Here is a 21,727-nt window from a genome sequence, read left to right on the forward strand (position 1 = left end):
TAGATGACATATGTTTAAACTGAGAAAATATATCATTTAAAGAGAAAAATTAGGTGATTTTAAATTTCATGACACCACCACATCTCAAAGTTGGGACAAGGCCATGTTTACCACTGTGAGACATCCCCTTTTCTCTTTACAACAGTCTGTAAACGTCTGGGGACTGAGGAGACAAGTTGCTCAAGTTTAGGGATAGGAATGTTAACCCATTCTTGTCTAATGTAGGATTCTAGTTGCTCAACTGTCTTAGGTCTTTTTTGTCGTATCATCCGTTTTATGATGTGCCAAATGTTTTCTATGGGTGAAAGATCTGGACTGCAGGCTGGCCAGTTCAGTACCCGGACCCTTCTTCTATGCAGCCATGATGCTGTAATTGATGCAGTATTTGGTTTGGCATTGTCATGTTGGAAAATGCAAGGTCTTCCCTGAAAGAGACATCGTCTGGATGGGAGCATATGTTGCTCTAGAACCTGGATACCTTTCAGCATTGATGGTGTCTTTCCAGATGTGTAAGCTGCCCATGCCACACGCACTAATGCAGCCCCATACCATCAGAGATGCAGGCTTCTAAACTGAGCGCTGATAACAACTTGGGTCGTCCTTCTCCTCTTTAGTTCGAATGACACGGCGTCCCTGATTTCCATAAAGAACTTCAAATTTTGATTCATCTGACCACAGAACAGTTTTCCACTTTGCCACAGTCCATTTTAAATGAGCCTTGGCCCAGAGAAGACATCTGCACTTCTGGATTATGTTTAGATACGGCTTCTTCTTTGAACTATAAAGTTTCAGCTGGCAACGGCGGATGGCACGGTGAATTGTGTTCACAGATAATGTTCTCTGGAAATATTCCTGAGCCCATTTTGTGATTTCCAATACAGAAACATGCCTGTATGTGATGCAGTGCTGTCTAAGGGCCCGAAGATCACGGGCACCCAGTATGGTTTTCCGGCCTTGACCCTTACGCACAGAGATTCTTCCAGATTTTCTGAATCTTTTGATGATATTATGCACTGTAGATGATATGTTCAAACTCTTTGCAATTTTACACTGTCGAACTCCTTTCTGATATTGCTCCACTATTTGTCGGTGCAGAATTAGGGGAATTGGTGATCCTCTTCCCATCTTTACTTCTGAGAGCCGCTGCCACTCCAAGATGCTCTTTTTATACCCAGTCATGTTAATGACCTATTGCCAATTGACCTAATGAGTTACAATTTGGTCCTCCAGCTGTTCCTTTTTTGTACCTTTAACTTTTCCAGCCTCTTATTGCCCCTGTCCCAACTTTTTTGAGATGTGTTGCTGTCATGAAATTTCAAATGAGCCAATATTTGGCATGAAATTTCAAAATGTCTCACTTTCGACATTTGATATGTTGTCTATGTTCTATTGTGAATACAATATCAGTTTTTGAGATTTGTAAATTATTGCATTCCGTTTTTATTTACAATTTGTACTTTGTCCCAACTTTTTTGGAATCAGGGTTGTATATGGAAACAAGTGTTTTACTGGGAAATACACCACGTATTTTTCATATGTGCTAAATCTGGGACATGCAGATTCAGAACCATGACACAAATCTATGTAACGTGCAAGGAAATCAGTGAGTTGTTTTTCATAAATTTAGGTACTTTTTGTTTGTTTGTGAATGTGTCTATATAATTGGCTTGAAGATATGAAGTTTATCTTATTGTGTTGAGAATTTTTTCATACGAAGTACATTGCGGATCAGAGTGACATATGGTTTGTTTTACAATCAGGGTACGCAAGCTAAAAATCACATTTAACACTTATTATCTTCAATATCAAAGGGCTTGACTAAATAAACTTGGTTGTTTATTGTAGCCCTGTGATAGCTCTATTTACCATGCAAAAAAAAAAAAAATTGCTGATAACGTTATTTTTGGTGAATGTATGGCAATATGTGTCATTTAGCAAAATTACTCGTGTCATTTAGAAAAAGTGCTTTTTTTGACCACAGGTAGCTCCAAAAGGGATGCACTTAAATCATTCTTTATACCATAAAACACATATTTGGTTCCATATCATTGGAAACATAGTTAAGTTTTAATGTTGAATGCGAGTAAGTTTTCAGACTATTTTGATCAAATTAGTATGTAATTGTGTCAAAAAAATGTCCTCTCCGAGACAGCTAATTTTTCAATATAAAATAACATATCGAAAATGATTATTTTCATCCTAAAAGGTGGTCAGGATATTGGGACATTAATATTAGAGACAACTAACACAAAGCTTACAGCCTTATATTTAAAAGACTATGGAAGTAGTGGATTCTGAATTGTCAAAAAAATGTCCTCTCCGAGAATCACTTCATTTGTTTCTCCCAGCCCTGCTTAAAGCTACACTTAATCTTCTTTATCTTATAGCAGATTACACAAAACTGCCATACACATGTCAAAAAATTAACTGAAATCTGTTCTTTAACTTGTCCTTCACTTAAGAACTGGTACAAGAACCAGTTTGAATCAATTTGAATTTTGGACCCCTGTGACAACTTTGTACCCTGATTTAAATAATATTGGCTGGCTTTTTTCGTGGTCTATCAGATATCTTCCATTCAGCTAGCATTCAGAGATGAGAATTTTCCGCAGATCTGCGGAATTCCGAGTTTTTCCCGCTGAAAATGTCATTTTTGTGAAACGTGTAAATCCGTTGAGAAAATTTCGAGGGGGGGTAGGGGTCGGCGCGAGGCAAGGCCAGGGTTCCCGCGGGTCCTTAAAAAGTCTTAAATACAACTTTCGGTTTTCAAGGCCTAAAAACGTCTTAAATTGTTTCGAATGACTGGAATTTTCGAAAGGGAGGTATTAAATTTAATATTGGCCCGAATGAGTGAAATGTCTGCATCCGGTTTGGGGTATTTTTTTAACCGTAATTTTAAAAGTGACCAGTGTACCTTTGGGGGCAGCATTGGTTCTGTGCATTCCGTAGAACAAGAGCTAACGTTAGGAGGCTGCTGGAGGAAGTGTGGTGCGGTGGTTGTGAAGAGTGAGAGATGTGCAGGTAGCTTACGCGGGCGCTAGAAAGCATTGATAATTATGGGAAGATGTCTGTTTAACGACAAGTGGTTGGGGGATGATAAATACCCCCAAAATAAGGAGAAGAATCGTTTGCGATAAAAAGCGCTGGATCGCACAAATGTGTTTAAAGACGGTAACGCAGCGCTGGGGACACGGCAGACTGGGAAACTGGTTTTTCATGGACACGAGGCTCGCGCGCGTGTTGGAGGTCAAGCGCTCCGGAGTGAAATGCAGGGGGGTTTGCGCATGCGCACGAGTCAGGTGGAAAATGGGGCTTATAGCAAATAATGATTAGCATCATTTTTTTTTTACATAATTAACATTGTTTATTGTACCAAGTTTAATATAAATATATAAACAACCTTTATTTCAAAACTCAATTAAAAAGAACTCCAGAAAATACAATAGTTCTAAATATAGTACAATATAAATAATTTGTACAAAAAGTTTTTTTCGTTTTATTACTTATCGTCTACAACAGTGTTTTTAAAATAATAATGAGAATAATATTAACAACCACTAATAATAAATAGTAGTCGTAATTATTATTGATTATTATCATTACTACTTATGAATTAGTGATTAATAAGTACTAGGGATTATTAAATGTTATAAAATTAAGTTATTAAAATTATTACAAATAATTATTAAAAATTAGTAATTGGTAGAATACAAACAAATATTCATGGATTATAGATAATTTTTTTAAATAGTGAACATTGATATAACTGTACTACTACTACTAATAATAATAAACAATAATACTACTAGTAATACTTGTTAATGTTGTTATTATTATCAGTTCAATTGTTATATCACTGTTCACTATTAAAAACAAATTATCTATAGTCCATGAATAATTGTTTGTATCACTACTACTACTAATAATAATTACTATTTTTTTTAATAGTAATTTTAACTAATCTTATAACTCAATTTTATAGCATTTTAATAATCACTACTTATTTATTAGTATAATTTAGTAGTTGATAATAATTGCTACTTATTATTAAATTACATTTTGATAATCACTGCTTATTAATGAAGTAGTAATTAATAATACTGAATTATAATTGCTACTCTATTAATTAATATAGCTAATAAGTAGTGATTATTAAAATGTTATAAAATTGAGGGTTTTTTTCATTATTAAAAAGTAGTTGTTATTATTATTATTATTATTATTATTATTATTAGTAGTAGTAGTAGTAATACAAACAATTGTTCATGGATTATAGATAATAATTAATGATTATTTTGAATAATGAACATTGATATAACAATTGCACTGATAGTTTACAGTTATTACAACACATTGATTCATATTGATAATGGTTATGAAAGGTGACAGTTGTTTTTCTGTGTTTAATGTAACGCTCTGATGATTGTATGACTGCATAAACAGGTTTATGCTGTTATCTGCTATAATGCAGAAGATACTCGAGAACTTCCTCAGCCAGCTGTATACTGTACGACACTCAGACTGATTTTGCTGTCGGACACAAAATCACACATCATCAAAGATAATCTTTGGGGATTGAAATAATGCCGGCTAAGGTTGTTCAGCTGGTTCTACTTGCCGTTTATTGTTTTCGTTTTTGAAATGATTCATGGTGTTTTCTCCAGTAAACACCAGTCTTCTCCTTGCTGCTACAGTAGTTTTATTTATATATATATATATATATATATATATATATATATATATATATATATATATATATATACTGTATATATATATATATATATATATATATATATATATACTGTATATATATATACTGTGTATATATATATGGGAAAATTGGCAGACATTTCAGAGTTTTTTTTAAATGTCCCATTCTCATCCCTGGATATTGAACTTGTCTTCGATTCATTCAATATCATGCTAGCTAGACCATGAAAAAAAGCATTATTATTATTATTATTATTATTTCATACACATTCTCTTTTCCAGTTTTTCGATGTCCGTTGGTATGTTTTTCCTCTTGTAAACAGAGGGGAACCGTCAGGGCCTTCTCGGCCTTCAGAGAAGGCCCAAACACCTCAGCATTTCAAATGTTGTATTTAATTTCTTTCATTCTTTAATTGCTTTCATTCTTTTATAATTTCATTATAGTTATTCTCTTCTAATTGACCTAATTTTCTATCATATTTTCTTCAGAAATGAAAGGGTTACTTCCTGAAAACATGAAAATAGTTATCCAAGGTTTTTTATTTTATTTATTTATTTATTTATTTATTTTTGGGGGGGGGGGTCTCTAGGCTGAGAAGAGTTTAGAACTGGCTCACTCATTGGTTAGGACTTCATTGCTGGGACAGAAGGCCATGGCAGTGTATGTATATGTAGGAAGTGTAACCAATCATATTTTGATTTATAGTTGGAGAGACCAAAAATTTATCACCCTAAACCTTCTCCAAGGCCAACGCAAGCTAAACCGCGAGTTGGCGCTGTCAGCGCAGCAATGAGGTCATCTGTCAGCTGGTGTAGCGTTCATCAGTAGTGTTGGCGAATGCTAATAAAGCGGTCAAGCTAGTGGTATTGAGAACAAGTAGCACAGGATAACAGCTAAGATTTCTGTCTCCAGACTCCTCTTCCATGCACACTCGCCACAATATTTTTTATTCATGCTTATTCGTTTACCTAGGTAATTTACTGACTTTTAAAATCAAGATCAACAACTACACACAACGGAGCTACCTGGCACCCTGCCATGAGTCCCTTGCAAAATCCTTTGCCCTGTTGCTTTTTTGATGTGTCTGGCTAAGTTTTGGCTGAGCTGAAATCCCAGCTCGCCAGCTAATCAGAGTGCAGGATTTGATGGAAACCGGAGCGTGACAAAAAATGATTTTATTCCATGGAAAAAGTGTCCTGTCTCATCTCCTCTCATTATCTCTAGCCGCTTTATCCTGTTCTACAGGGTCACAGGCAAGCTGGAGCCTATCCCAGCTGACTACGGGCGAAAGGCGGGGTACACCCTGGACAAGTCGCCAGGTCATCACAGGGCTGACACATAGACACAGACAACCATTCACACTCACATTCACACCTACGGTCAATTTAGAGTCACCAGTTAACCTAACCTGCATGTCTTTGGACTGTGGGGGAAACCGGAGCACCCGGAGGAAACCCACGCGGACACGGGGAGAACATGCAAACTCCGCACAGAAAGGCCCCCACCGGCCACAAGGCTCGAACCTGGACCTTCTTGCTGTGAGGCAGCAGTGCTAACCACTACACCACGGTGCCGCCCCAAAGTGTCCTGTATGTATTATCATTAAATAATATTGGCTGGCTTTGAGTGGTCTATGACAGTTTCTCAACCACTGGGCCGCAGCCCATTAGTGGGCCATGAAGCGCCATCTAGTGGGCCATGAAATTTTTTTCAAGTTTGACGCCAAATAGGATGTCGTAGTGTCCTAAATCTGGTAGCTGATTTGACGTACTCCTTTCAATGGCTGTGATTTATTTACTCCAGAGACTAAAACGTCTAGCGTCCTAGCAACCATTGCAAAGGCAGGGTTCTCGCCAGCGCTTTATATGGTTGCGGCCCGCTACGCTAAAATTTCAGACCGCAACGGTAATTTCCCCCCGCTACGCTAAATTTTTAATATAGCGTAACGGTTGTTTTCAGTTGTTCATCACCATCGCCAAAAGTTTTTTTTTTTTCCTGCGCACTTGAGCAGTTTTCAAGGTGTCAAAATCAGCCTACGTTTGTTAGGAAACCCATGCCTGGAAATCAGTTCCGAGAGAGAGAGAGAGAGAGAGAGAGATCCTGGCGATAACTTTCTCTTGAGCTGGACTTCGGTGAATGACAATGGATGACGGACCCCCTCGCAAAAAAAGAGACATTCGCTCTTTCTTCACAGTTAGAAATGTAAGTGCACCACTTCTACAGGTTTTCCATCACGCTTGAAAACTTAACCCAAAGCCCTTTGATGAATGAAAACGTCTACTTTGTAAGCAGGTTTAGCAATATGACAGGGCGCACGTATCGGATGATTAGCGCTAATTTACTGGATCCCACTGTGGCTAACATTAACACACTGGTAATCTGCCTGCATGCCATCCATCGTTATATTTCTATAAGGAGACAGGCACAAGAGAGGTTGGAGGAGATGAAGGAAAGGACATAGGAGGCAGAGGAAAGGAGGTTTATAGATTATAATAGATTATATATTAATTATTTATTAAGGGGGCTGGGTGTATGTTATGCCTGAATGAAAATGCAATTTGTTTTTTTTTTATTTTTATGTGCTCAGGCATTTCTTAATTTCTTAATACAATAAAACATTCATTATCTCTTTGGTTGTGTCTGAGTTTACATATCTTTTGACAACACCCTTTGTAGTTCAGTGAAATACAACAGTAGGTAACACATTGCCAAGATCCAAAGATGTAACAATTTTCCATCAAGGATATACAACATAAAAAATGCAATTTATCCCCTCCAGGAACGTCAAATATGGCCAATTTTGGGCATGATTTTTCAAAATCTCCGCACCATCCCCCCGCTCGGTCGCTACGCTCCCTCGCCATAACCCATTACGCTAAAAAAAAATCCTGGTGAGAACCCTGAAAGGCATGGACAAAGCCCAGAAATTCCTCCTTACCCGGGCAAAAACGAGAGAGAATTTACGTTGTTGTGTCCTGATCCCCAGGTTTTTAACCCAGCCACATAAATAAAATGTTGCACTCCTCCATGTTCTTCCAGGTTTTCATCTGTGTGTCAGACAATGATGTCTGCAGCACCAGGTAGTTTGAGATGTGGGGGAACTCATTGGCTGGATCATTTTCCAGCTCATAATGAATAACTAGTTTTATTTAAATTTGATACAGTGGTGCTTGAAAGTTTGTGAACCCTTTAGAATTTTCTATATTTCTGCATAAATATGACCTAAACATAGTCAGATTTTCACACAAGTCCTAAAAGTAGATAAAGAGAACCCAGTTAAACAAATGAGACAAAAAATGATACTTGGTCATTTATTTATTGGGGAAAATGATCCAGTATTACATATGTGAGTGGCAAAAGTATGTGAACCTTTGCTTTCAGTATCTGGTGTGACACCCCCCCCCCCACCCCCTGGTTCAGCAATAACTGTAACTAAATGTTTCCGGTAACTGTTGATCAGTCCTCCACACCAGCTTGGAGGAATTTTAGCCCATTCCTCTGTACAGAACAGCTTCAACTCTGGGATGTTGGTGAGTTTCTTCACATGAACTACTCGCTTCAGGTCCTTCCACAAAATTTCAATTGCATTAAAGTCAGGACTTTGACTTGGCCATTCGAAAACATTAGCTTTATTCTTCTTTAACCATTCTTGGGTAGAATGACTTGTGTGCTTAGGGTCGTTGTCTTGCTGCATGACCCACCTTCTCTTGAGATTCAGTTCATGGATAGATGTCCTGACATTTTCCTTTAGAATTCGCTGGTATAATTCAGAATTCATTGTTCCATCAATGATGGCAAGCCATCCTGGCCCAGATGCAGCAAAATGGACCCAAACCATGATACTACCACCACCATGTTTCACAGATGGGATAAGGTTCCCCATGGAGGAGTGGGAGAAGTGTTTTCCTTTCTCCAAACATAACGCTTCTCATTTAAACCAAAAAGTTCTATTTTGGTCTCATCCGTCCACAAAACATTTTTCCAATAGCCTTCTGGCTTGTCCATGTGATCTTTAGCAAACTGCAGACAAGAAGCAATGTTGTTTTTGGAGAGCAGTGACTTTCTCCTTGTAACTCTGCCATGCACACCATTGTTGTTCAGTGTTCTCCTGACGGTGGACTCATGAACATTTAATATTAGCCAATGTGAGAGAGGCCTTTAGTTGCTTAGAAGTTACCCTGGAGTCCTTTGTGACCTCGCCGACTATCACACATCTTGCTTTTGCATTGATCTTTGTTGGTCGACCACTCCTGGGGAGGGTAACAATGGTCCTGAATTTCCTCCATTTGTACACAATCTGTCTGACTGTGGATTAGTGGAGTCCAAACTCTTTAGGGATGGTTTTGTAACCTTTTCTAGCCTGATGAGCATCAACGACGCTTTTTCTGAGGTCCTCAGAAATCTCCTCTGATCGTGCCATGATACACTTCCACAAACGTGTTGTGAAGATCAGACTTTGATAGATCCCTGTTCTTTAAATAAAACTGGGTACCCACTCACACCTGATAATCAATGGGATGACAGAAAACACCTGACTCTAATTTCACCTTCAAATTAACTGCTAATCCTCAAGGTTCACATACTTTTGCCACTCACAAATATGTAATATTGGATCATTTTCCTCAATAAATAAATGGGCAAGTATAATATTTTGTCTCATTTGTTTAACTGGGTTCTCGTTTCTCTACTTTTAGGACTTGTGTGAAAATCTGATGCTTTAGGTCACTTATGCAGAAATATAGAAAATTCTAAAGGGTTCACAAACTTTCAAGCACCACTAAGTTGATCAGCAGAGCTGGTGGGGTCCTGCATGTACAGATGCAAATAATTACAAACACAAAAGACTAAAAATATACACAATCTTTCAATAGAACAAACAAAAAACTTAATCTGTCGGTTATCTTTTAATTATCTTCACATTAAGTTAATTAATAGTATGCATAACTATTGTCTTTGTATTTAGTTATGGCTACAATAGAATCAATTTATTCTACTAATGCCAAATTTAGCAAGTAAACTTTTCTTTCCTAGGAAAAATCCTTCTTTGTTAGCGTGTAAGGATCTATCCCATTGAGTGGTTTCTGTCGCCACTTCTTTTGAGTGTACTTCTTGATTTTAATAACTTGCTTTGTTTCTGTACACAAATATGGCAATAAATTCTTATGTTAATCAACGAGATGCCACTTTTGGATCATTAATCCCTTTTGACTGAGAATGCCCTACATGCATAGTTTTACAGTGCTCAGCGTAAACATTTTAAACAATATCTCAAAGAACACAATTTCAAAAATGTTGACAAGACAAAGTTTAATATAACATCTGTTTAACTTAGAACGTGAAAGTAAGGTTAATAATAACTTGGATTACACACTTTTTTTTCAGTTTTACTCAAATTAGGGTGGTGCAAAAATGAGTACTGTACACCCCACAACAAAAGCTACTATATCTAGTACTTTGTATGGCCTCCATGACTTTTAATGACCGCACCAAGACTTCTAGGCATGGAATGAACAAATTGGCAGCATTTTGCAACATCAATCTTTTTCCATTCTTTAACAATGACCTCTTTTAGTGACTGGATGCTGGATGGAGAGTGATGCTCAACTTGTCTCTTCAGAATTCCCCAAAGAAAATAATTTCTTTACACCACAAAGGTGAAGGCTACAAGATGATCAGAAAAGCTTTACTTATTAGTCAGAATACTGTAGCAAAAGTGGTACAAAAAATTAAGAAAGATGGAACTGCAACCATCTCACAGAGACGTCCAGGTCGTCCACGGAAGTTTTGAAGAAACTTCCGTGGACAGAAACTTCCTCGACAGGAGCATCTTCTGATGAGAAGAGTTGAAGAAAATCAGCATGCAAGTTCACTGCGGTTATCTAAAGAAGTAGAAAGCCAAACTGGGGTGACTATTTCCCGTGACACAATACGGCATACACTGCAGAGGAATGGCATGCATGGATGCCGTCCACGAAAGAAGCCTCTCCTAAAGCCCAGGCACAAAAAAGCCTGCCTAGAGTTTGCCAGGACCCATGCTGACAAAGATGAAGACTACTGGGACTTTATACTCTGGAGTGATGAGACCAAGATAAATGTTTTTAGAACTGATGGCTTCAAAACTGTATGGTGTCTCAAAGGTGAGGAATACAAAGAAAAATGCATGGTGCCTACAGTGAAACATGGTGGTGGCAGTGTCCTTATGTGGGGCTGCATGAGTGCTGCTGGTGTCGGGGAGTTGCATTTCATTGATGGCATCATGAATTCACAGATGTATTGCTCTATACTGAAAGAGAAGATGCTACTGTAACAATTCCTGATGTGGGTGGCACACAGAAGCACAGCAGGTGAGAGTTGATGTTAGCCAAACCACTTTTATTTAGCTTTTCAGATTGCTTTCTCTCTCACTCACTCACTCACTCACTCACTCACTCACTCACTCACTCATACATGTGTTGTGGTTGGGGAGAGAGAGCTCCTGTTCTCTGCTCTCTCTCTCCCTTTATGCTCCATCCCTGTAAAACACACACACACGCACATTATTGACAGCAGGTGGAATGTCTTACCCACTTACCTTCCCCGACCCCGACCTCCATTCACAGTCACAGACTGCTGCTTGGCCATGTCCCCGCTGCCACATACCCCCCACCACCCAACTCAGGCGAGGGAGCCGTCTGGCCTGAAGCTGACCCCCCCCCCACTGGGGCAGGAAGTCCGCCACCACTATCTGCGCCCCAGGCCTGTGGATCACCTTGAACTTAAATAGCTGGAGGGTGAGATACCAACGGGTGATCTGCGCATTGGCATCCTTCATGCGGTGGAGCCATTGGAGGGGCGCGTGGTCCAAACAGTGTGTGAAAGGGCGTCCAGGTAGTATCGAAGGGCAAGGACCACCCACTTGATGGCGAGACACACCTTCTCGATTGTGCTGTACCTACTTTCACGCATCGAGAGTTTCCGGCTGATGTATAGCACAGGGCGCTCCTCGCCCTCCACCTCCTGGGACAAAACGGCCCCCAGCCCTCTGTCCGATGCATCAGCCTGCCAAATAAAGGGGAGAGAGAAGTCAGGGGAGTGTAAAAGTGGCCCCCCACACAGTGCAGCTTTTACCTCAAAGAAGGCCTGTTGGCACTGGACCGGATCTGGAGCCCCCTTTTTAGTGAGATCTGTTAGCGGGCTGGTGACGTCTGAATAATTAGGTATAAACCTACGTTAATAGCCAGCCAGCCCCAAGAACCGTCTCTCCTCCTTTTTCGTCTTGGGCCTCAGGCAGGCCGCAATCGCTGCGGTTTTGTTAATTTGGGGATGCACTTGCCCATGGCCCAAGTGGAACCCCAGATACCGTACTTCCACCCGCCCAATCGCACACTTTTTTGGGTTAGCTGTGAGGCCCGCTCGCCTCAGCGACTTTAGAACGGCCCTCAGGTGTTCCAGGTGCCACGGCCAATCATAACTGTAAATTATAATGTCGTCTAGATAGGCGGCCACGTAGGCAGCTTGAGGGCGGAGGACCCTGTCCATAAGCCACTGGAACGTAGCGGGTGCCCCAAATAACCCAAAAGGGAGCGTGACAAATTGGTGTAATCCGAACGGCATGGAAAAGACCGTTTTTTCCTGGGATAGAGGAGTCAAGGGGATCTACCAATATTCCTTTGTCAGATCCAGTGTCGAATAAAAGCGAGCAGTGCCTAACCGATCAAGCAACTCATCAATGTGAGGCATTGGGTATGCATCAAATTTAGACACCGCATTGACCTTTCTATAGTCCACACAGAACCGGACCGACCCGTCTGTCTTGGGAACCAGGACCACTGGGCTGCTCCAGTCACCTGTGGGACTCCTCGATTATGCCCATTTCGAGCATGACCTTGAGTTCGTCCTGAACCACTTTTTTTTGTGTTCGGGCAATCGGTAAGGGCGACTATGCACTACCACCCCGGGGGCGTTTTGATGTGGTGTTCTATGAGGTGGGTACAACCAGTAAGGGGCAAGAACATGTCGGAAAATTCCTTCTGCAACTTGGCTACCTCCGTGAGTTGGGCCGGTGAGAGGTGGTCTCCACAAGGGACCGGAGTGGTTCGAGATGTTATCTTTTTTTTTTTACCTCCGGCCCCAGCTCCGCCTTCTCTGGGACTACCAACGCCACGGGGACCATCTCATTCCAGTGTTTTAAAAGGTTGAGGTGGTAGATTTGCAGTGCCCCGCCCCACCCATTCACTTCACCTCATAGTCGACGTCCCCGACTCGCCTTGTGACCTCAAAGGGCCCTTGCCACTTGGCGACTAGTTTAGAACTCGATGTGGGCAATAATATGAGCAGTTTGTCTCCCGGCGTGAACTCTCTCTAAGGCGCGCACCCCTGTCATACAGCCGGCTTTGACGTTCTTGTGCCTGCCGCAAATTCTCCTGGGTTAGGTGTGTGAGGGTGTGGAGTTTTGCACGCAGGTCAAGAACGTACTGAATTTCATTTTTACTTGGTGAAGGTCCCTCCTCCCAATTTTCCTGTAGCACATCCAGAATGCCATGTGGCTTATGCCCATATAATAATTCAAAAGGGGAAAAACCCCGTGGAGGCTTGCGGGACCTCTCGTACTGCGAACAACAGGGGCTCAAGCCACTTATCCCAATTACGCGCATCTTCACTTACAAATTTGCGGATTGTTTGAGTGTTTGGTTAAATCACTCGACTAAGCCATCCATTTGTGGGTGATAGACACTGGTGCGGATTGACTTAATCCTCAGTAACCCATACAGCTCGCGCAGTGTGCGTGACCTAAACAAAGTGCCTTGGTCTGTTAGGATTTCTTTCGGAATCCCGACCCGGGAGATAAAGCGGAAGAGTGTGTCTGCAATACTGCGTGCTGAGATATTGCGGAGAGGCACTGCTTCCAGATATCACGTTGCATAGTCCACTAGAACTAAAATAAAGCGATTATCCCCGTGCTAACCGATCTAATGGCCTGACGAAATCTATCCCAATTCGCTCAAAGGGGGTCTCGATTAGAGGAAGAGGGCACAACGGCGCTTTTGGAGTGGCCGCGGGATTTACTAATTGGCATTCATGGCATGCCGCACACCACCGACGGACATCCCAGCGAATCCCTGGCCAGTAGAACCGGGCCATTATTCAGGCTAGTGTTTTATCTTGCCCCAAGTGTCCAGCCATGGGATTAAAGTGAGCCACATGGAATACGAGTTCCCTGCGGCTCTTTGGGATTAACAACTGGGTTACTCGTTCCTTAGTTTGAGTGTCCTGCGTCACTTGGTACAATCTATCTTTCTTTAATAATAGCAAAATAGCGGAAGGTCAGTGCTGCGCTTGGCTGAAGAGTTTGACCATCGATTACTCTCACTTGGTCAAACGCATGCTGCAGAGTCTTGTCTCACGACTGCTCTAACGGGAAATCCCCAAGGGAATCCCCGAGAGAGGGAGGAGGAGCGGGCTGCTCCTCACTCTGACTCGGTGTTGACGTAGACAGCTCTGTGACGGCTTCTCCCGCAAATGCCATGCCGGGATCTTCCCGTGACCTACTAGGGCAGGACCCACTACATGTTAAATATTCCATTAGGTTTTTAAATCCCGGCCAATCAGTACCCAAAATCAACGAGTGGGTAAGACGGTGTTAGATTTAAAGCCATGATTTAAGTTAGTTTTATAGCTACACGTGATTTAGGATTGTTAGACTTTATGATTTAATATTTTAGAGCTTTTAAGATCCTTTATTATTTTAGACTAACCTGACCTTCCTCTTTGCTAGACATAAACATGGTGTCTTGTTTAAAATTGTTGTGAAAATATCTCGCACGCTTTGACGTGCATAAATGCTGAAATTGCTGAATCGCTGATATGAATATTATTTTGCTTATGATTGAAGGTTTCATTCAGACACACACATTGTAAGGTTTGATTCCTTTGTAAGGATAAATAATTGTAAATATTTATTCTTGACCAAGAAGGCAGTAATTCTTAATACTTGATACTTATTCTTAATATTGTAGTTAGAATGCCAGCTAGAAGGCATTGAATTCTGTGTAACTTGTTAGTTACTGTGTGACCTTCTGTCTAAGCTAGACACATTGCTCGAGACGTGTTTTGGAACATTCTATCAGAACATGAGGTAAATGTTGATATCTGTTAGAACATCTGAAATGTATACAGGATATATTTTCACTTACACACACATTAATGGAATTAAGGAATTGGAATTAAGATGTGATTTGCTGACTTAGCACAAGATATCCACACACACACACACACACACACACACACACACCTTACACCCACCCCTCTCTGAGATCACACACAAACACACGCACACATTTTACACATCCTTTTCAAACACACACACACACACACACACACACACACACACACACACATATTCGACAGACACAATAGGCCGTTTAGAGAGATTATAATTTGTGATAAAAGGTTGTTTGTAAAATTTCATCTTTGGCGAGAAAACTGTGAATAAACAGTGGTGAAGCCAATCTCTGGTTTTCTGGTCTGTTTTTCGCGGTGTTTTTTCGCCCCAGAATTCTGCAGGTGGCACGGGGGCATTGGTCTCGAGAAGTTGACCGTTCCAGCTGGGGGAACCCTTTCAGACGGGGACTAACCGCCGCCTTTATTCTATGCGTTTGGCCCCGGAATAGAAGATGGACAGACACCAGAGGGTAATGGTGAACATCCCCGTGCGCGCACACCACTTTCACCGCTTGTGCTCTCCCCAATGCCTCACCTTGCACCAGGCGTTGGTGAATTGAGGTCTGATTGCAACTGGAATCCACCAAAGCGTGATATGTATCCCCTTGAATACTCACCGGTATGCAATACGCTCCGGCCCGACTGGGGGCGGTTTCTGGCGCATCGGGGATCTGGATTACAGCACCCACCTCCCTTGCGGAGCTCTGACTTTGGAGATGCTCCGACTCCCCGCCACGCCAGCACACAGGCCCAGGCTTTCCCTCTGAACTGGTGTTATGGGTGTCACTCACCTGAGGGGGAGACAACACAGACACAGGAGAGGGAGAGGGGAGGACACCACAGGTGCGACGGGCCGGCTGGGGAGGAGCCAGCCGCTGCCTCCGTGGCAGGGGAATGGGGTGGAGAGAGGGATAGAGAGAGGGACAAGAGATGGGGGGAGAGAGAGAGAAGAGAAGCGAGGGGAGACGCCTCGTCTGCCTGCCGTCGGAGCCACCTCCAGATGGTCCTCCGCCAGCTCGATAGCTCGTTCCAGCGACGCCGGACGGTGACACTGTACCCATTCCGCCGTTCCTTCCGGAAGTTGAGAGTTAAACTGCTCCAGTGCCACCAGATCAACGATCTCATCGGCGTCGCGGTCTTCCGCCCTCAGCCACCGCCGGCAGGCGTCCCAGAGTTGCTGGCCGAATGCAAACGGCCAGCTGACCTCTTCCAATGCCAGCATGCGGAAGCGCTGACGATGTTGCTCCGGGGAGCAGCTGAGCCGCTGCAGAATGGCTTTCCTTAGGTCAGCATAGACCAGTCAGCTGTCAGCAGGGAGCTGCTGAGCTGCGCTTCACCAGTCAAGAGCGGGAGAAGGCGCACCACGCGCTGCTCCAGCAGCCACCCCCACACCTCGGCTGCTTGCTCGAAGAGAGTGAGGAACGCTTCTGGATCGTCTTGCGGTCCCATCTTCGTGAGGGTGGCGGTAGCGGTGGCCGACGGCCCTGCTGACGTGAGCAGGTGCCGGAACGCCTGGTGATCTTCTTGCTGGCCAGCATCAAGGCTTCAAAGCGTTGCTGCTGCTCCTTCCAGAGGGTGATCAGCACTTGATGCTGGTTCTGCTGGGCGGTAGCGAGGGCAAGGATGAGCTCTTCAAATGGGGAGGACTCCATGGGGTGGTTCCCTTTTGTGCTCCCGGGTTTCGGCACCACCATAACAATTCCGGATGTGGGTGGAGCACAGAAGCACAGCAGGCGAGAGTTGATGTTAGCCAAGCCACTTTTATTTAGCTTTTCAGCTTGCTTTCTTTCTTACTCACTCGTACATGCGTTGTGGTCAGGGAGAGAGCTCCTGTTCTCTGCTCTCTCTCTCCCTTTATGCTCCATCCCTGTAACGCACACACACATTATTGACAGCAGGTGGAATGACTTAGCCACTTACCTTCCCCGACCCCGCCCTCCATTCACAGACTGCTGCTTGGCCACGCCCCTGCTGCCACAGCTACCATCACTCCGTGCCCTTGGTCGTTGTGTACTTTTCCAACATGACTAAACACACATCTAAGGCCACTGTTGGATTTCTGAAGAAGAACAGGGTGAAAGTGATTCAGTGGCCAAGTATGTCTCCTGATCTGAACCCAATCGAACACCTATGGGGAATTCTGAAGAGACAAGTTGAGCATCACTCTCCATCCAGCATCCAGTCACTAAAAGAGGTCATTGTTGAAGAATGGAAAAAGATTGATGTTGCAAAATGTCTCCAACTTGTTCATTCCATGCCTAGAAGACTTGGTGCTGTCATTAAAAATCATGGAGGCCATACAAAGTACTAGATGTAGTAGTTTTTGTTGTGGGGTGTACTCATTTTTGCACCACCCTAATTTGAGTAAAACTGAAAAAATGTGTAATCTAAGTTATATTATTAACCTTACTTTCACGGTATAAGTTAAACAGATTTAATATTAAACTTTGTCTTGTCAACATCTTGGAAATTGTTTGTGTTCATTGAGATATTGTTGAAAATGTTACTTTTCAGAGGGGCTGTACTCATTTACGCTGAGTACTGTATGTTGGATTCTGGCACATCCATACAATTTTAAATACAATACCTACAATTAAACAGTTTGTTTTTATTGCATTTATTTAATTTCTGAGCTCCCATTTGTTAGAGGGAGTGATGTTGTATCCCATTAATACACTTTACAATAGATTATTAGATTCTAATAGATGAGCCAAAATAATTTTTTTTTTTTTTTAATGGGCCCTTACTCATTACAAGTATGAATAGGTGGGCCTCGACGCAGGAAAGGTTGAGAACCCCTGGAACAAGTCAAAGAACGAGTCTTTGACTTGTTCAGTATCATGCTAGCTGAATGCAGAGATGCCTACTAGTACGGATTGGCCGTATTTTGTACGGAAAAGTTACGTAAATACGATGTTACGGCAAACAGTGTTATTCTGTACGGAATTATTATAAAGTCTTAAAAAATTCCAGTGAGTTGTTTTTAAATGTCCAAGCGACTTTTTCAATCCATGCGCGATTCACGGCTATTTATTTTTACGACAACCACACATGGTGTGTGTGACATGCGCAGATACCGCACATTTGTTCGCGCTATTTTCGCTCGACATCACACACGCATGGTGCTGCTTCTCAATAGTGGAAATGAAACGCTCAGTATCGGGACAAGTGAAACACAGGTCTCAGGTGTTCCTCCCACGATATACGGTAGAATGGCCGTGCATTACACCCAGTCAAAAGGGCAATGGATACGCGCACTGCAAACTGTGTAGAACTGACATTAACATCGCTCATGGTGGTTGCGATGACTGGAGGCGGCATGTCAACTCCAAAAAAAACATATGGAGTATGCTGAAATGGCGAGTCAGGCGGAAAGTAAATCTGGGGATATCCAGCAGTTTTTTACGAAATCTGTGGATGAAAAGAGACGGAACGTGACACATGCTGAAGCGGTGATGGTTGACCTGTGCTTGGAGTTGAACTTGCCGATTAGTGCTATGGACAGGATAACGTCTGCAGTGAAAACCGCTTTCAAGGACTCTGACACAGCAAAAGCATTTTGGTGCTCGCATTCAAAGGCGACAGCCATGATTGTGGAGATGGCGGCAGACACGAGGGGTGGATTGATCAAATTAATAAGAAGTTCATCATTTACTATATCCTCTGATGGCAGCAATGATACAAAAAAGCTGTTTCCCCTCGTTGTGCGGACTGTGGATCCTGTAACACATACTGTTCGATCAGATCCAGTAGCGGTGTCCATATGTGAAGGTTCAGCAACAGGTATTTTAAATTGGTACTTTAGATCTATTAATGTTTTTTGTTAAGACTTCTGTGTTAACTTTTATGTTATTAACAACTGATAAAGTTGTTTTGATTTTCTTTATAAATGGATATATATTGGGACATTAAGATAACAATGTCGGACTCTCTTTGGCATGAAATAAGAAATTTTTTTTTTATTTAATTAGAATCCGTTAACAGGTAGAACATTTTGCCAGGCAATATAATATAATACTTTTGAGGAGTTACATTCAATACCAATGATTGGTAGTCAACCGTAATGTCTGCAAACAGGGAACACTATTGTATTTAGAAAAATGTGATATATATTGTATGCTCTAGAAATTTGTTGAGTGGAAATTCAGTTGAGATGGCTGCTAGTGTTTTGTTTATTCAATTCACACAAAACAATACTTTTTAATAATTTAAAGGTTGAACATATTGGTATATACACCCCTTTATAATGGAAATGTGCATAAATTAATGTTACTGAAAGTCATTCCAAAATACTGAAAAATGTTTTCAGGAATACTGAAATTCAAAATTTGGGGTAGGCATCTCTGTGTAGGTGCAATTGGTAATTGAGTGATCAATCTCATTGAATCAGTCTCATTAATTATTAAATCAGTCTCATTAAACAATACCTTTAATTTTGGTGCTTAATAATAAATTACCAAACAGCCAAATTATGGTATATTCCAAATTATTATGATCACTTACCGTATTACATAACTCATATGCACCTTGGAATTCTTTGAGGTTGGGTACTTCAAAAATATCGGAGCAACAAATAAACACACAATTTCAATAATTAATTGAATTTATTATAAGATAAAAATGGATAATAGCAGTTGGAATCTTCAGCAAACAGTGAGATGTGTGTGTTGTGGTGAAGTCAAAAGATTAGCTTTGTGTGCTAATTAAGATGTGTTTGTGTGTGTGAGGCCTGGTGGCCACGTGTTCCTAAGTAACACGAGAGTTAGCTTTGGTTGCTAAGACAAAGGAATGCTAGCTAAGGTGTGTTTGTGCGTGGGGGAGTTGACCACGTGTTTCTAAGTAAAACAAAGAATTAGCACGTATTGCTAATGAGACAAAAGAATTAGCCGTATGTGGCTAGCTAAGGCCCAAGGATCCTACCTCGTGGAGTTAAGACAAAAGGTGTGTATGTGAGTGTGGAGGAGGGCCGCCACGTGTTCCCTTGAGACAATACACTTAGCCCTGGATGCTAATGGGACAAAAGAATTAGCCATAGGCTAATTTCACTAGCTTATAACAGTACTAAATCCACTGAAATCTTGATGCGGTCAAAATACGTGTAATAACGAAATTAAAGTGTTTGACAGGAATAGAGAGAGAGCATGCAAAGCCTATCTATTAAACAATTGAGAGATTAAAACAAAATAGAACAATCATCAATTCAACACGCTGCGTGTCTACAGTGTAAACAATTAAACCGTTCCTGAGTTTAAATTCACACTACTTCAATAAAGCAAACTCCTAAGACTAGCTTTTATGCCCAAATGCCAATCTTACTTCAGTATCTCGCCTCTACGCGAGATTATGAGAAGATGTTCCGAGACTTTTGGAGTTTCACCGTTGTGGAGACCTCCGTGAAGCACAGAGAATTTCTTGGTCCGACGTGTGGTCGCTCGTGATGAAAAGAAAGTCTCTGATCAGACAATGTGCACAGAGAATTAACTAGAAGGATCCGGTCACTTCTAACCTTAAATTAACTGCTTGGGCTGCAGTCGTACGTGCTTATTATGAATAAAACCGGTTGTAACTCGACTGAGTTAAAAATCGCGCGATTCTGGATTTTTACCGGGGCCAGTGGTAAGTAAAGGAATCACGTTAAATCGTGGATCTTGCAAGAAAGATGTCTGTTCTTGGGTTTGCTCAGCGGAGCGAGCGATCCTCCTTGTGTCCGTGTTGAATTCACGGCGCCGAAAGAGGGAGAAGGAAGCGTTGCTCAGTTGCTTATAGCTTCATGGAGGATGTGACGTAGGAAATCCCGCCCAGGCGTGACGTAGGTCAACGCGGAAGTTGGCTGATGGGAAATGTAGTTTCTTAAAGGGACTGTACCTACATCTGTGAATGGAATATATCTGACTGACCATGAAAAAGCCATTTATTATTATTATTATTATTATTATACATACACGCTCTTCATATCAGCATTCTCAAAGGCCAATGCTAGCTTACCCGCGACTTGGTGCTGTTAGCATGGCAATCCAGTTAGCTTCCACTTGGCACAGCAGTAGTGTTGGCGAGGACCAACAGTAGCTTGCCCACGACTTAGTACTGTTAGGGAGGCAGCCAAGTCAGCTTCCACCCAGCGTAGTAGTAGCGTTAGCAAAGGCCGACGATAGCTTACCCGCAACTCGGTACTGTTAGCGTGGCAGCCCAGTTAGCTTCCAGCTGGCATAGCAGTAGCATTAGTGAAGGCCAGCGTTACCTTATGCAGCGCGGCAGCCTAACTACCTTCCAGCTGGTGTAGTGTTCGCGAAGGCCAACGCTAGTGCAGTCAAGCATAATAATAATTTATTATTATTATTTTACCTGTGTAATTTACTTAGTTATTTTTTAAAAAATCAACATCGACAGCTACACACAATGGAGCAATCTGGCAGCCAAAATTCTCTCGAAATCTTCTGTCTTTAACAAAGCAAACCTGGTGTCCATGTTTGTTTACAAATTGTCGCTTGCTAATGCGGAAGTTTTACATCTCCAATGTGTGACATCGTGTTGTCTTGACAGCATGCAATATTGCAACAATATTGCACGCTTCTCCATTGGGTAGAGTCCCGTAATAAATGTAGGATAAGCAATATAATAATATTGCATCCTATCAATAAACCCATTAGAACGGAGTAGAATACATGTGTTGTTTACCAGCTGGGAGGTCCGTATTGTGAAATACCGTGACCGAGGTCTTGAAAGTACTGACCAAGGCCCTCTGGGCCGAGGTCAGTATCCAAGACCTCAGTCACGGTATTTCACCATACGGACCGACCTTAAGCTGGTAAATAATAC

General features: G+C 41.9%; 1 protein-coding gene across 4 annotated transcripts in view; it reads left to right on the top strand.

Moving 5' to 3' along the window:
- The window catches only part of cpeb4b (cytoplasmic polyadenylation element binding protein 4b), a 153,185-nt gene that overhangs the window by 66,056 nt on the left and 65,402 nt on the right, over window positions 1-21,727 (top strand). The gene's annotated exons all lie outside the window — the stretch shown is intronic.

The sequence above is a fragment of the Neoarius graeffei genome, chromosome 12, assembly GCF_027579695.1.
Source record: "Neoarius graeffei isolate fNeoGra1 chromosome 12, fNeoGra1.pri, whole genome shotgun sequence".
In the NCBI taxonomy this organism is placed as follows: Eukaryota; Metazoa; Chordata; class Actinopteri; order Siluriformes; family Ariidae; genus Neoarius; species Neoarius graeffei.